Here is a 16,376-nt window from a genome sequence, read left to right on the forward strand (position 1 = left end):
TGGTTTTGCAACAAGGACAATGAGGATATTTGTTTAAAAAGACAACTTGGAAAAATAGCAAAGACAACAGGAAATGATAAATGAGCAAGTCTTTCCTACAGTAATTACTTTAGTATTGAAACAAATGAATAACTTTCACAGCAATGCTATTTTCTGTCTTACATTATACTACCACCTATTCATATAGTATGTGTACCATTGGCCTTTATGCTGGAACAAAAAATATCTATCTATCTTTCTATCTATCTAAGAAGGAAGAGTTGGTAAATAAATTGCCTGAGATATATGTGTTAATGTTTTGAAAAACTTATGCTGTCCTTTCTGGAAGGAGAGTATCTCTAAAAGATGGGAATGTTTTTTTCATCTACACTAGTTTTATGCCAAAAGTTAGTCATTTAACTTTTGGCAAAGTGAGAGAGTGGCATGTACATATATACACTACCAAATGTAAAACCGACAGCTAGGGGGAAGCAGCCGTATAGCACAGGGAGATCAGCTCAGTGCTTTGTGACCACCTAGAGGGGTGGAATAGGGAGGGTGGGAGAGAGACACAAGAGGGAAGAGATATAGAGATACATGTATATGTATAGCTGATTAACTTTGTTATAAAGCAGAAACTAACACACCACTGTAAAGCAATTATGCTCCAATAAAGATGTTAAAGAAAAAAAAATGAAGTAAATCTTTCTGGTATAGACAAATGAAATAACATACAAGTTCTATAATCCATTTAGTGAATGTTATTGTGCATGTGGTTTGTTAATTCCCTACTGAAATGTTTTCACTTTGTGGACAGGTTGTCAAAAGACCTAAATTCTAAACCTACCTGCTCAACTTATAAATGTTATATGACCTGGGGAAGTCTCCTAAACTTTCTGAGAATCTTTAAATGAAGATTATATCTTTTCTGCTTTTTTCACATGTTTTGAAAATGAAAGCCTTTTGTGAGATGAGACTCACTATGCAGTTATAAGGAATTATTAGAACAAATTTAGGACATGGATATTTCTTACTCTAACATGCTTTTTATGTTGTTATCAAAGTTTTAATTGTTTTCAAGACAGAAATAATTCTTTAATTTGGATAGCATAATTATATCTAATTTTTTAAAAATTCAAACTGAAGATTTTTAGATTCTAGATTTCTATTTTCCTGTTTCTGTGTATAAGCGTACTAATTGGGTTATTTAAAAAATTTTAAAAAGAAGGCAAGGCTGTGTTAGACTCAGTCTTCCCTTGACTATATAAAGCTTTGAATTTATGCCCCAGGTAGATCTGTTCCCCACTGATTGGCTTAAATCTTGCTCAAGCTCTAGTTTCTAAAAGCACAAGGGCTATTTGAAGCAACGATTCATATTTTTACAATGACTTTTTTTCTCTCAATGTGTTCCTAAGTAATGTAAGAGTTCACTGTACTCAACAAGTATAGAATGTTTCAGAATTTGAGTAAAAATTGTATTAGTGTAAAGTAATATGATTTAGCCCTGTTAAGAGAATTGTCTTACAGAATTTGAATGTAGCAGGGTACCAATTAAAATTATGAGTTAAAATTGTTAAAGGGGGGACCTTCAAGATGGCAGAGGAGTAAGACGTGGAGATCAACTTCCTCCCCACAAATACATCAAAAATACATCTACAACTGAAACAACTCCTACAGAAAAACTACTGAACCCTGGCAGAAGACCTCAGACTTCCCAAAAGGCAAGAAAATCCCAACGTACCCAGCCATGTGGATGACAGGGTCTTAGTGCTGTGGCCCAGTGTCAGGTCTGAGCCTCTGAGGTGGGAGAGTGAAGTTCAACATTGGACCACCAGAGACCTCCCAGGCCCATGTAATATCAATCGGTGAGAGCTCTCCCAGAGATCTCCGTCTCAATGCTAAGACTAAGCTCCACCCAAAGGCCAGCAAGATCCAGTGCTGGATGGCCCATGCCAAACAACTAGTAAGCAGGAACACAACCCCACCCATTAGCAGAGAGGCTGCCTAAAATCATACTAAATTCAAAGACACCCAAAAACACAACCGGACGCAGGCCTGCCCACCAGAAAGACAAGATCCAGCCCCATGCACCAGAACACAGGCACCAGTCCCCTCAATGAGGAAGCCTAGACAAGCCACTGAACCAACCTCACTCACTGGGGGAAGACACCAAAAACAATGGTAGCTACAAACCTGCAGCCTGCAAAAAGGAGACCCCAAAGACAGTAAGTTAAACAAAATAAGAAGACAGAGAAACATGCTGCAGATGAGGGAGGAAGGTAAAAACCCACCAGACCAAACAAATGAAGAGGAAATATGCAGTCTACCTGAAAAAGAATTCAGAGTAATGATAGTAAAGATGATACAAAATCTTGGAAATAGAATAAATACAAGAAATGATTAACAAGGACCTAGAAGAACTAAAGAGCACACAAACAATGATGAACAGCACAATAAATGAAATTTAAAATCCTCTAAAAGGAATCAATAGCAGAATAACTGAGGCAGAAGAATGGATAAGTGACCTGGAAGATAAAATAGTGGAAATAACTATCACAGAGCAGAATAAAGAAAAAAGAATGAAAAGAATTGAGGGCAGTCTCAGAGACATCTGGCACAACATTAAATGCACCAACATTCGAATTATAGGGGTCCCAGAATAAGAAAAAAATAAAGGGTCTGAGAAAATATTTGAAGAGATTATAGTCGAAAACTTCCCTAACATGGGAAAGGAAATAATCAAGTCCAGGAAGTGCAGAGAGTCCCATACAGGATACCAAGCAGAAACACCCAAGACATATTAATCAAACTATCAAAAATTAAATACAAAAAACAATATTAAAAACAGCAAGGGAAAAGCAGCAAATAACATACAAGGGAATCCCCATAAGGTTAACAGCTGATCTTTCAGCAAAAACTCTGCAAGCTAGAAGGGAGTGGCAGGACATATTTAAAGCGATGAAAATGAAAAAACTACAACCAAGATTACTCTACCCAGCAAGGATCTCATTCAGATTCGACGGAGAAATCAAAACATTTACAGATAAGCAAAAGTTAAGAGAATTGAGCACGACCAAACCAGCTTTACAACAAATGCTAAAGGAACTTGTCTACGCAGGAAACACAAGTGAAGGAAAAGGTCTACAAAAATAAAGCCAGAACAATTAAGAAAATGGTAGTAGTAACATACATATTGATAATTACCTTAAATGTAAATGGATTAAATGCTCCAACCAAAAGACATAGACTTGCTGAATGGATGCAAAAAGAAGACCCATATATAAGCTGTCTAAAGGAGACCTAGTTCAGACCTAGGGACACACACAGACTGAAAGTGAGGAGAAGGAAAAAGATATTCCATGCAAATGGAAATCAAAAGAAAGCTGGAATAGCAATTCTCATATCAGACAAATAGACTTTAACATAAAGACTATTACAAGAGACAAAGAAGGACACTACATAATGATCAAGGGATCAATCCAAGAAGAAGATATAACAATTGTAAATACTTATGTACCCAACATAGGAGCACCTCAATACATAAGGCAAATGCTAACAGCCATAAAGGGGGAAATCGACAGTAACACAATCATAGTAGGGGACTTTAACACCCCACTTTCACCAATGGACATATCATCCAAAATGAAATTAAATAAGGAAACACGAGCTTTAAATGACACATTAGACAAGATGGACTTAACTGATATTTATAGGACATTCCATCCAAAAACAACAGTATACATTTTCTTCTCAAGTGCTCATGGAACATTCTCTAGGATAGATCATATCTTGGGTAAAAAATCAAGCCTTGGTAAATTTAAGAAAATTGAAATCGTATCAAGTATCTCTTCCTACCACAACAATATGAGACTAGATATCAATTACAGGAAAAAAACTAAAAAATACAAACACAAGGAGGCTAAATATTACACTACTAAATAAAAAAGAGATCACTGAAGAAATCAAAGAGGAAATCAAAAAAGACCTAGAAACAAATGACAATGAAAACATGACAACCCAAAACCTATGGGATGCAGCAAAAGCAGTTCTAAGAGGGAAGCTTATAGCAATACAATCCTACCTCAAGAAAAAAGAAACATCTCAAATAAACAACCTAACCTTACACCTAAGACAATTAGAGAAAGAAGAACAAAAAACCCCCAAAGTTAGCAGAAGTAAATAAATCACAAAGATCAGATTAGAAATAAATGAAAAAGAAATGAAGGAAACAATAGCAAAGATCAATAAAACTAAAAGCTGGTTCTTTGAGAAGATAAACAAAATTGATAAACCATTAGCCAGACTCATCAAGAAAAAAAAGGGAGAAGACTCATATCAACAGAATAGGAAATGAAAAAGGAGGAGTAACAACTGACACTGTAGAGATACAAAGGATCATGAGAGATTACTACGAGCAACTATATGCCAATAAAATGGACAACCTGGAAGAAATGGACAAATTCTTATAAAGCACAACCTTCCAAGACTGAAAAAGGAAGAAAGAGAAAATATGAACAGACAAATCACAAGCACTGAAATTGAAACTGTGATTAAAAATCTTCCAACAAACAAAAGCCTGGGACCAGATGGCTTCATAGGCGAATTCTATCAAACATTTAGAGAAGAGCTAACACCTATCCTTCTCAAACTCTTCCAAAGTATAGCAGACGGAGGAACACTTGCAAATTCATTCTACAAGGCCACCATCACCCTGACACCAAAAGCAGACAAAGATGTCACAGAAAAAGAAAACTACAGGACAGTATCACTGATGAACGTAGATGCAAAAATTCTCAACAAAATACTAGCAAACAGAATCCAACAGCATATTAAAAGGATCATACACCATGATCAACTGGAGTTTATCCCAGGAATGCAAGGATTCTTCAATACATGCAAATCAATCAATGTGATACACCATCTTAACAAATTGAAGGAGAAAAAACATATGATCATCTCAATAGATGCAGAAAAGGCTGTTGACAAAATTCAACACCCATTTATGATAAAAACTCTCCAGAAAGTAGGCATAGAGGGAACTTACCTCAACATGATAAAGGCCATATGTGACAAACCCACAGCCAACATCATTCTCAATGGTGAAAAACTGAAACCATTTCCTCTAAGATCAGGAACAAGATAAGGTTGCCCACTCTCACCACTATTATTTAACATAGTTTTGGAAGTTTTAGCCACAGCAATCAGAGAAGAAAAAGAAATAAAAGGAATCCAAATCAGAAAACAAGAAGTAAAACTCACTGTTCGCAGATGACGTGATACTATACATAGAGAATCCTAAAGATGCTACCAGAAAACTACTAGAGCTAATCAATGAATTTGGTAAAGTAGAAGGATACAAAATTAATGCACAGAAATCTCTTGCATTCCTATACACTAATGATGAAAAATCTGAAAGAGAAATTAAGGAAACACTCTCATTTACCACTGCAACAAAGAGAATAAAATACCTAGGGATAAACCTACCTAAGGAGACAAAAGACCTGTATGCAGAAATCTATAAGACACTGATGAAAGAAATTAAAGACAATATAAACAGATGGAAAGATATGCCACGTTCTTGGATTGGAAGAATCAACATGGTGAAAATGACACTACTATCCAAAGTAATCTACAGATACAATGCAATCCTTATCAAACTACCAGTAGTTTTTCACAGAACTAGAACAAAATATTTCACAATTTGTATGGAAACACCAAAGACCCCGAGTAGCCAAAGCAATCTTAAGAAAGAAAAACAGAGCTGGAGGAATCAGGCTCCCTGACTTCAGACTATACTACAAAGCTACAGTAATCAAGACAGTAGGGTACTGGCACAAAAACAGACACATAGATCAATGGAACAGGAGAGAAAGCCCAGAGATAAACCCATGCACATATAGTCACCTTACCTTTGATAAAGGAGGCAAGAATATACAATGGAGAAAAGACAGCCTCTTCAATAAGTGGTGCTGGGAAAACTGGACAGCTACATGTAAAAGAATGAAATTAGAACACTCCCAAACACCATCCACAAAAATAAACTCAAAATGGATTAAAGACCTAAATGTAAGGCCAGACACTATCAAACTCTTAGAGGAAAACATAGACAGAACACTCTATGACATAAATCACAGCAAGATCCTTTTTGACCCTCCTCCTAGAGAAAGGGAAATACAAACAAAAATAAACAAATGTGACCTAATGAAACTTCAAAGCTTTTGCACAACAAAGGAAACCATAAACAAAATGAAAAGACAACCCTCAGAATGGGAAAAATATTTGCAAATGAAGCAACTGACAAAGGATTAATCTCCAAAATATACAAGCAGCTCATGCAGCTCAATATCAAAAACACAAACAACCCAATCCAAAAATGGGCAGAAGACCTAAATAGACATATCTCCAAGGAAGATATACAGGTTGCCAACAAACACATGAAAGGATGCTCAACATCACTGATCATTAGAGAAATGCAGATCAGAACTACAATGAGGTATCACCTCACACCAGTCAGAATGGCCATCATCAAAAAATCTACAGACAATAAATTTTGGAGAGGGTTTGGAGAAAAGGGAACCCTCTTGCACTGTTGGTGGGAATGTAAATTGATACAGCAACTATGGAGAACAGCATGGAGGTTCCTTCAAAAACTAAACATAGAACTACCATATGACCCAGCAATCCCACTACTGGGCATATACCCTGAGAAAATCATAATTCAAAAAGAGACATGTACCACAATGTTCATTGCAGCACTAATTTACAATAGCCAGGACATGGAAGCAACCTAACTGTCCGTCGACAGATGAATGGATAAAGAAGATGTGGCACATATATACAATGGAATATTACTCAGCCATAAAAAGAAACGAAATTGAGTTATTTGTTGTGGGGGGGATGGACCTAGAGTCTGCCATACAGAGTGAAGTAAGTCAGAAAGAGAAAAACAAATACCGTATGCTAACACATATATATGGAATCTAAAAAAAAAAAAAACGTTCTGAAGAACCTAAGGGCAGGACAGGAATACAGACGCAGATGTAGAGAATGGACTTGAGGAAATGGGGATGGGGAAGGGTAAGATTGGATGAAGGGAGACAGCAGCACTGACATATATACACTACCAAATGTAAATCAGATAGCTAGTGGGAAGCAGCCTCATGGCACAGGGAGATCAGCTCAGTGCATGGGATAGGGAGGGTGGGAGGGAGACGCAAGAGAGAGGGGATATGGGGATATATGTATACATATAGCTGATTCTCTTTGTTAGACAGCAGAAACTAACACAACAATGTAAAGCAATTATACGCCAATAAAGATGTTAAAAAAATCAAAAAATTCAAAAAGAAAATTGTTAAAGGCCTATTCCAGATAAGACACACTCCATCATTCCCATTTTGGATATGAGTTTTACCCATTGAGAATTTAATCAATAAATACATATGTAAGCATTTGTAGTACCAGCAAAGGAGAGATTTTAAGTTATAACTCTTGTCCTCTCTCCAAGTAAACAGAAAATAAAGAAATAGATAATCTACTCATTTGTGTACATGAAGATTAAATTCTTACCCCTTCCCTCATACAAATGAGCCTCTATTCTATATTTAAATTTCTTTGGAGAAATAGATTGCTGGTTTTTTGTTTTTTTGGGTTTTTTTTTTTGATTGCCTTGATCACCAAAGGTTTTTCATTGGAACTCGAATTCCATGGTTGCCCTTTATTCCTTGATAAAGAAAAAGGAAAGAAATAAAACTTTTGTAGTTTACCTCCATAGCTTGTATTTACCTTTATTTACCATAATATTTTTTAGTAGATGGGACGCTCAGAGCTTAGCAGAATACATCTACAAACTATTATTAGACTTTGTATTTAATTTTGAGCCTTGAGTTCATTCACTGCTCTATGTGACATTTTAAAAACCCGAGCAAACAGTATTATTCTTGGAAAAGAAAAGCCCTTTCTCAATAGATTTAGCATTTAGAAACAATATTGAATCGATTTGAATCAGAAAATTGTCTCTGAAAACCTGAAATGAATATAAACATTAGGAAGATGATCTCACCTCTTATTTCCTGCCGCTGTTCTTGTACTATTTCTTTTGAAAGTGGTCCTTAAATATTCACTCAAGCCCTGTATATGATCAGATCTGTCCCAAAGCCTCAGTTTGCTTTGGTTTTGTTAGTGCCCAGGCTTACTGCACTCCACGGTTCAGATCTGTGCAAGACTCCTCCGCCCTGGGGTAGAACCCTGTTAATAAGAAGTGTGTTATAATCATCCTACCAGACACTGTCATCTCATATGTCAAGATCATTTATATATTTTACTACTATTTCTTCACCCCCCGCAAAAGAAAATGGTGCTTTTAGGTGAATAAAGCTCTCCTGCCTTACCCTGCAGGCAGAATTCTTACATTCCTTGAGGTGACAAAGGTTCATATCCCTTTCTGCCCTGAGGAGAAAAAAAGACTAAGATGCATCATTAATCATGCAAACTGTCTACTGCAACAGTGCCAAGAAAATGATCATTCCTATACCAACCATCAATATTCCTGACACCTGTCTAAAAACTCAGATCATGCATATCCATCTGCCTTTAGAGAAGTGTCAATGAGCAAACTTCCCTTCACTATTTTTAGGGTCATGTTAAAATTATTCATCACCTGCCTGTCAGTTCCTCCAATTTGTCATATTATCCCGATGTACCAATGTCTATTATTGGTCATTCCCCTTCTGCTAGAGCATTAGGGTGTAGGATGTTTTTGAAACTGTCAAATATATAAGAGGCAGTGGAATCCTACAGTTAGGCCAGAGTTCTCACCAAGAAATTTCTTTGCTCAATGTCCCCTCATGCTTAATGGAAAATGAAGATGTTTGGGGTTCTTGTGTCTACTTCAAGTTCCACTTCAATCTAATTTCCGGTAAATGAATTCTGGTTTCTAATGACTTTCATTATAAACTCCACAGTTATTTCTCTCTTGGGAAATGATTCCAAGAGGTTAAAACACATCTTACAAAGGAAAGAAACCTTTTAAAATTCAGGGGTTAAAGAAAAGCTGTTTTGATAAAACTGTCAACACTCAAATGCCTAGGAATATTATGTTCTATACAAAATTTAAAATTAAATAGAAATTTGGGTAGGAAAATATGATCCAGCACCAGAAACTTAAACAATATGATGGTACATCTCATCTATTATTCTTAGTATAAAAGCCATAATCCCTAAAACTAGCTAAGTCAAATTTTTCACTGATCTCAAATCATTTTAACATTTCTATTTTACATCTAACTCAATTTTAAACCTAATTTCTCCACTCTCTTTGACTTTTTTTTCCTTTTCCCTGTTTCCATTGTCTTCTGCTAACACCTGTGAAATGGGTTACAGTATCTTTAAATAACAGAGGTATTTCCATGTAGGTGGGAAAATCCCGGAAATGGGATTTAAGGCACCTGTGATTTTCTAGTCATTGCACTAATGTGCAATGTGCATTAATCCCCAGGGAGACCTGTGTTAGGTCCTGGGTTTGACCATAACCTCCTTGAGCATTAGTTTGCTTATCTATAAATCATGGGCCTTGAATAGATGATCTCAAAGTCTGTTCCAGATAATCATCTCTTCTATTACTTTAGACAGTGATGACATATAAAGCCACAGACTAAAGAGCTCAGTCTGCGAGTCCAATGAATTTCCCCAGAATCTGCCTAAATATGTTAAAATCCTGAAAACGATTAGGAAATTAGCAGAGTGCCTCTTCAGAACCATTCTTACTATGGTCAGCATTGTTGTCCGAACTCATCAAAATGGTAAGTTCTAAGCCTAGAAAAAGTGCCAGTTATTTTCAGACACTATCAAGTGATATGAATTTAATTGTGACATCTGTGAAAGGTTCTCGGGCTGTGGAATCCAGGACTTCAAAGTCACAGATGTGACAGAACAACCCAAGACCCCAAAAATCTATTCACCTGGAAGGTGCAGTGCAGAATTTTAATTAGTGAACTTTTTATGAAAATTGATCAATTTCTTACTGATCCTGGTAATATTTGTTTTGACTTTTTATAAATAAGAGAATTCAGAGGCAAACTACACCTAAGCCTCTCTCTCACTTGAAATTCAGAGAGCCATGTTACTCTAACAAGAACTCTTATACTAAATGACGATTATTCAAATAACTTTTTACAGTAAATAGAAAATAAAGGATTAAGAGTGCTTAAGTAGAGATAAAATAATAGAAAATAGTAGAAAAATAGATTTATTTTTCAATACTTTGTGTCATGCATTATATACCTGTATACCACATGTTGTCATATCTCCTCACAACCTGCCTGGGGAGAGAGGTATCATGAGTCCTTTCTAGAAATGAAGCATGTATAGCTCAGAGATGCTGATGTAATAGAGTAGAGACTCAAGCTGATGGAGTGACTATGGCCGGCAATAAGGGAAGTCAGAGGTGTTACAGACAAGTTGGTTGCTTACATTGGTGGGCAGAGAAAAGAGCATTATAAACATAAGGAACAGCATTTGAAAAGGCAAAAAGGCTTTGATAAACAGGCATTTTGTAGGGAATGGCCAATAGTCTGGAATGTCTGAAGCATAGGGTGAGGAAGGGGAACAAAGGTGCTAAAATGGGAATGGCGATGTGGAGCTTCAATCACGAGTCTTTCAAGGAAAGTTGAAATTTACCCTCTGCTCAGTAGGGAGCCATTGAGGTATCTTAAATGATTGATGTCATATTGTTTTATTAAAAAAAAAAAAAAACCTGGCAGCAAAGTAAAGAATAGGCTAGAGAGGGAAGGAACATTAGGCAAAATGAGTTAGGAGAACGTGGTGTTAACATGGCGTTAACCAGAGAACAATGAAGCATGAATGCCATTGACGGTGCTGGCAGCAGAGAGGAAGAGATTAGGGGTGGATTTAGGAGCTAAAAGGTTATCAGACTTGCCAACTGACTGGATATGAGTGTCAAGAGAAGGGGAGAATCAAGAAAAATGTGAAGTTTTTTTGCTTGGCTGCCTAGATGAATGATAGTTCCATTCTCTAAGAGAGGGAAAACAGTACGAAGAAGAACAGATTTGGGGGCAAAATATTGAGTCATTTTTCACCTGTTTTATTCGAGGACATTACATAGAGATGAACACATGGGGCTAGAGGTCTAGAGAGAAGTGGAATGAAAATAATGATGTGCTCATCCTCAAACAGAAGCTGAGGTTTGGGGTGTCAGGGAACTCAGGTGAGGGAAAAGCAAAGACAACCAAGAATAAATCCCTGGGGAACAGTGGGGGGCCCATAGCAAGGAGCCCTGGAAGCAAATGGAAAGTATGGAAACAGTAGCTTCTCTCCTTTGCTCCCTTCCTCCATTCCTTCCTTCTTCATGTTTCTTAAAACTAATGTCAAAGAAAGGGTCATTTCACTCTCAGAGTTGTATTTTAAAATGCCCTTCCTGTTGCAAACTTATTTTTCTGTATAATTATGTTTAAAGCTTACTATTTAGCCTTAGCTTTTCCTGTGCTCTTAAAGATGTGTGCCCCTGGGCTTCCCTGGTGGCACAGTGGTTGAGAGTCCGCCTGCCGATGCAGGGGACGCGGGTTCGTGCCCCGGTCCGGGAGGATCCCACATGCCGCGGAGCGGCTGGGCCCGTGAGCCATGGCCGCTGAGCCTGCGCGTCCGGAGGCTGTGCTCCACAACGGGAGAGGCCACAACAGTGAGAGGCCCGCGTACCGCAAAGAAAAAAAAACAAAAAACATGTGTGTCCCTGTTCTCTTCCTCTGGTAGGACCCTTCATATCTTTCAAGAGAAAGCCCTCCTGACCACTCTACTTAATGTCCACTCGCAGCCCATGCACTCTCTCCACCAATAGTGTTTGATTTTCCTCACAGTATTGAATGAGAACAGAATTTTTTTAATATACTCTTGTTTTTACCTTTTTATTCTCTATCTTCTTTTGTACTTCACGAGGGCAGGGAGTTTGTCTTGTTCCCCATTATAAACGCAGCACCTGGAAAAAATGCCTGGTATATAGTAGACACTTAGTAATTATTTGTTGAATAAATGAATTAGGCTAATAGTCACCTCTCTAGAAACCAAACTATATGAATTTTTAAAGGACCCCCCATGTCAAATTAATGCCACTTTTGTTTTCCTCTTAAGAAATTTTGACCATAATAATATTTTTTATCATTTTGTAAAAGTTTTAGCACAAAGCCACAGAAACCGAAGGTGAATCTCTCTCTCTCTCTGTCTCTCTCTGTCTCTCTCTCTCTCCTTATGTGTGTGTGTGTGTATGTGTATGTGTATGTGTGTGTATATATATTTTTTCACCCCTAAAAAATAGATTCCGGCTTGAGGGTTTCATTTTTTATCTCTATTGGGCATTTAAAAAACATTTTAAGGAAAGACCTGTATAGAAAATATAATTCTAAACATTGCTTTGGAAGTAATAGCAGAGACTGTTTACTGAAAGGGGAAGAAAGAGACCTTCATATGCAAATGTATGGCATTTGAAAATGTCATATAGCTATATCTACATATAAATAAGCTGCTCTCTGAATTCCAGGGAAGGGAGACTTCGTGTAGCATTAGCCAATTTCTAAATCAAAATAAACTGATAGAGTAGCAGTGAGTCAAGACATGTAAGAACACATCTTTACTACCTCTTAATACAGCTGTGGCACTCCAGGTTAAAGACCACCTGGCCAAAATGAAATCAAATCCCACAGTACTTGAATGGTAATGGATATGAACCAGTAGAAAAGGGATTCACAGATCAAAAAGATGACAACTTCCTGTCAAGTGTTTGCTTCCTTCTAAATGTGGACATGCAATCAAGGATCTCATAATGTCTTCTATACTTAACCTCTGTATCAGGATTGTTTTTTATGTGAGGTTCTGAAGGTTGGACTAAAAAAGAAAAGACTTAATTTTTACCTCTTTCCTTTTTCATATTTGTTCTTTTGCCTTGGTACAGGATGGTCACCTTGGGAAAATTCTTCTGGTAAACTATAGTATGTAAATTATCAGATGGGGATGAATAACTGCTCTATATTAAATGAACTATCCTTGCAGAACACCAGGGTACTATTCTACAAATTACATTTTTCCTACACTGGTTTGGTGCTTCTAGCTTCTGGAGGAGTTAATTAGCCTCACCTGAATAGCAGCCCATTCCTGGGCACCAGGTTTCCTAAGTATTATTTTTACAATAAGCCATTTGCTCCTTTCCAAGTTGAGACTGTGGAATTCACCACAGGAAAAAATTAATCAATTATTTTATGCCACTTTTACTGGCCATTTCGTGGAGCTGGTGTGGGAGTTGTGTTTCCCTAGCAGGAGGAACTCTCTGCAATCTGTCAGGTAGCACCTGCACCACAGTTTTGTCTTGGGTATTAAAAAGCACAACAAAGCCCTCATCCTAGCACAGCATGTTTATAAAGAAGCTGGGGCTAAGAGGATAAGCTTCTAGAATGATAACTGAAGAGAAAAACTTGAATTTTAGAAAAAAAAAGAAATTATAATAAGCTTAAGGTGTCAATGGGGAAGAAAAAATGGAAAATCCAATAGTCAAAGGAAACCAAGAAATGGGAATGGTCTTCAGATGGATAATATAATTGCTACCTCTTACTGAATATAACTGAATGCTTGGCACTTTATCAGTGCTCTTCTGTGAAATGACCCTTCAGTGAAAGAATTATTTTCACCATTGTAAACAAATTTAGGCTAAGAAAGTTTAAGCAATTCTCCCAAGGTCACATAGCTATTAAGAAGACGAGAATAAAAAAAAAAAGAAGATGAGAATATGTGTAAACTGGTATCTCTTTGACCACAAAGCTGCCTGATCTCTTTCCATTATACCAGCCTGCCTCTTGATACATAGAATAATAGGGGAAAAGATAGCAGGATGAATGTTGGTTACATTTGAAACTATACATCAGTGTCTTGTGGAGGATATTAAAGGAAACAGAAGCAAATCCCTAATGAGGATTAAAAATATCGTATCAAAGAACATGTTCAGAAAACTAAAAAAGGAAAAAGAAGTTGGGAAAATTTTGTTGACTTTTTGCTAAAATATGCTGATGTGGAGATATTTATGTTTTTCTGAACATCTGGTGGATATTAGTATGTTTTTATTCACAATCTTCTGTTATTAATGATAAAGGGAAGCTGAGTAATTATGATATACTGCCACAATGAATGAATATCATGCATTTTTTCCAGTGTATTACAGAATGTCATTATTCCTTCAAACATAAAAACATAAAGTTATTTTTAAAAAGAGGAATATGGATGTTATCCTATTGTAACAAACTTGTTTCCATCAGAATAGACCGAGTCAGCAACTGTTGTATCTACGAGATAAGAATACATTTCAAGTCATAAGATTTGTTGTTATTAATAAGTGACTTAAATTACACTTTAACATTGCCTTAAGTTTGAGAAATAAACTAAACCTGATATATATTTGCTTTGCCAAGAGAGAATTCCATTCTTTTATAAGAGGTCATGGAAGAGAGATTCTTTTATTAGAGATAGAGACACCATGGTTTCTGTCCCCTTGGTAGATTGTTAAAACAAAGTGTATCTTTACGGACCCTATAATCCTTCCCTCTGGCTTTTTTCAAGGGCTCTTCAGCCACCCAGGATTCTTGCAAGAATTCACTACTGAGTATAACTGAATCTCTTCCATAAGATGCCAGCAATGATACATACTCAAAGGCTAGATAAGGCAAAAGGCTAGATAAGGCAAGCATGGCATGGATCTGCTGGTCTTGTTGGAGAGGGAGCCTCCCCATGAGTGGGGGCACTCCACATATTTGCATGTGCCAGTGAGTGTGTGCCAACTTGGTACAACAGCTTTTATTGCATGTACTACGCTCCTTAGTCTATGCCCTCTACCCTCATTTCCCTCACTCTCAATGCTCCAGAAACTGACAGCTCCCCTACAAGCCATGCTCTAGCTCTCATCTGACTTTTTGTGTATATTATTCCAACATAGGATACTCATTCTTCTTTCATTTGTCTAATTCTTGTTCATCCTTCATGTTTCGGCTTAGATATCCTTCTGGAAATGACGATGATCGTAACCGTCACTTTCATTTATTAAGCATTTACTATGTGCCAGGCACTGTGCTAAATAAATGCTTCTTTACACTTAAAATCTCATTTACTTATTACACATATTAGTTTAAAACAGCTATAATTTATTGGGTACTTACTGTGTGCCAGACATTGTTATAAATGTTTTACCGACATGCATAAAGGTTAAATAACTTGGCTGTGGTTACAGAGTTGGAGGGTGGAAAAAAACAGAATTGAACCCAGACAGCCAAGCTCCCAAGCCTGTGATCTTATTGCCTCACAAGTGTTAACAGGTAGTACCGTTATTTCAACCATTTTAAAATTGGGGAGATGGAGCCCATTCCCTCCCCACTTTCACCCTGGAGTCCAGACATTTCTGTGTGCTCTTCGGCCCCTATCTTTACCCAGTTATCACATCGCTTTGTGTTAGCCTGTTTGCTTTTCTGTTTCCTTCTTTTTCAGTGAGGAAACAGAAGCCTTGAAGAGTTAAGTAATTTGCCAGAAAAAGTTAATAATACTAAATGGCTGGGCTGAGATTGAGCTTGGCTCTCTCTTCCAAAGTCTGCTTTTTTCCCTCTGCCGAACGATCTCTTATAAACGTGAGCCAGAGCATTTCTTGGCGGACATGCATTTCCATGAAAACGAAAGCAAACTGACCCAAAAGGACACAGAGATTATTTATTTCTAGGTCTATTGTTCCATTCTTGTTTAGTTCCTTTAGATTTGTTTGCAAGCATGACTATGAGGACATGTGATGATAATATCTAATTAAAACTAAAGCATTTACTAAGTGCTTATTTGCTAGCTATTGTTCAGAGGATTTTATATGGATAGTTTCATTTATTCCTCACTATAACCCCATGATGCAAATGCTCAATCATCCCCATTTTACAGATGAGGAAACTGATGCACAGAAGGGTTATATGAGTTGCTCTAAATCCCACAGCTGGTAGGTGGAGGAGCTAGATTTGGAACTCAACTTGACACATGGGTAGGAGAAACGAGATTCTTTTCAGTGTTACCAAAAATTCACTGTCGATTACCACAACGATTCGACTCATATAACATACAAATTGTGTATTACGAGACTAATAGAAAACATGCCTTACGTTCACTACCCCTCAGAGAGTACTGAGAAATACTTAGAGAATGAGAGAGAAATGATTGGGCCTAAAGCACTTTATGCTCATATTTTGCTCCTAATTCCTCTGGAATGACCGAGCTCAAAAAGATGATAAAGGGCTTGGATGGGGCCAACTTTTGTTAGCAGAAAGACAGATGGGGTCTTGAGACTCGGCAAAGCTATTCCTCTGCTAGGCATACTTCATCTT

The 16,376-nt window shown here is 37.1% G+C and overlaps 1 long non-coding RNA gene across 1 annotated transcript in view; it reads right to left on the minus strand.

The window, feature by feature from the left end:
- The window catches only part of LOC149748545 (uncharacterized), a 127,386-nt gene extending 114,465 nt beyond the window's left edge, over positions 1-12,921 (minus strand). The window contains exons 1-2 of the long non-coding RNA XR_016394093.1: positions 11,894-12,921; positions 8,042-8,226 (exon numbers count right to left, since the gene is read on the minus strand). This is a non-coding gene — a long non-coding RNA (uncharacterized LOC149748545). The remainder of the gene's footprint in view (positions 1-8,041; positions 8,227-11,893) is intronic.
- Positions 12,922-16,376: the final 3,455 nt, after the last annotated feature.

This window comes from Delphinapterus leucas, chromosome 8 (assembly GCF_059928025.1).
Source record: "Delphinapterus leucas isolate spDelLeu-1000000601 "Yukka" chromosome 8, BTC_Dleu_Yukka2, whole genome shotgun sequence".
Lineage (NCBI taxonomy): Eukaryota > Metazoa > Chordata > Mammalia > Artiodactyla > Monodontidae > Delphinapterus > Delphinapterus leucas.